Here is a 1,148-nt window from a genome sequence, read left to right on the forward strand (position 1 = left end):
TTAGCGTTTGATATTAGAATTATAGGACATTAAACGTGGGTCGCGGGAACTTTCCCACATAATACCTGGGATCATTAACAGCCACAGTGTCTTTTCTTTCTGTCCGTCACTTACATGCTAATAGGCAGGCAGTGCAAATGTCCAAATGTATTACGGCTAAACGCTATATGGGGAATATAATATATTTTATCGCACTTCACTTATATGATAGCCTGTGATTTAATATCGATTTGGCCCGTATGAAAATAATGAATGAATAGTTAGTTATTCATGAGTAATAAGTCATAAATCAATAAATTGATATCAGATAAATAAATAAATAAGTGAAAAATATTACTATTGTTATTACATATATATTATTTGATGATTTTAACCTTACTGTGTCAATATCGGGTTTTTCAAGCGTGCGCGTTGGCCAATCATGAATATTAGCACTTTATGGGACGTTTCACTTGTAACACGGTTGCATACGCCTGACGAAGGCGTCTGATAGCAATAGCCAATTTCTTAGTATCACTCAATAGATCTCCACCGTGTTTACACCAGCCTTTAACAACCAATCAGAGTGACTCGGTATGACGCGCTAGAACTTCGATAATAACTGTGAATGTTCTAACGCGAATGCAACATGGCGCCCGCGCGCATGCGCCCGCGACGTAACGCACGCATTATTGACGGACGCGTTTGTTTTTCTCGCCGCCTCTTGTTTCGTTACGTCACTCACGCATCTCTCTTTTGCCGCCAGATGCCGCTACTCGAGGTGCGACTACAGCAGCAGCGGCACAGTCGCAAGAAGCGCATGGTCGGCCTCGACTGCGACGAGTTTAGCCACGAGGAGCGCTGCTGTCGCTACAAGCTCGTCGTCGACTTTCAGGAGTTCGGCTGGGATTGGATCCTCAACCCGAAGCGCTACGACGCCAACTACTGCTCGGGCGAGTGTCCGTTCGTCTTCTTGCAGAAGTATCTTCACACTCACCTCGTGCAGCAGGCGAATCCGCACGGCTCAGCCGGACCCTGCTGCACGCCCGAAAAGATGTCGCCACTGTCGATGCTCTACTTTGATGACAGTCAGAACATCATGTACGGTGTACTGTCCGGCATGATAGTCGATAAATGCGGCTGCTCGTAGGTGCGCGTATTTACTGCGC

Source organism: Priapulus caudatus, unplaced genomic scaffold (genome assembly GCF_000485595.1).
Source record: "Priapulus caudatus unplaced genomic scaffold, Priapulus_caudatus-5.0.1 Scaffold304, whole genome shotgun sequence".
Taxonomy (NCBI): Eukaryota; Metazoa; Priapulida; class Priapulimorpha; order Priapulimorphida; family Priapulidae; genus Priapulus; species Priapulus caudatus.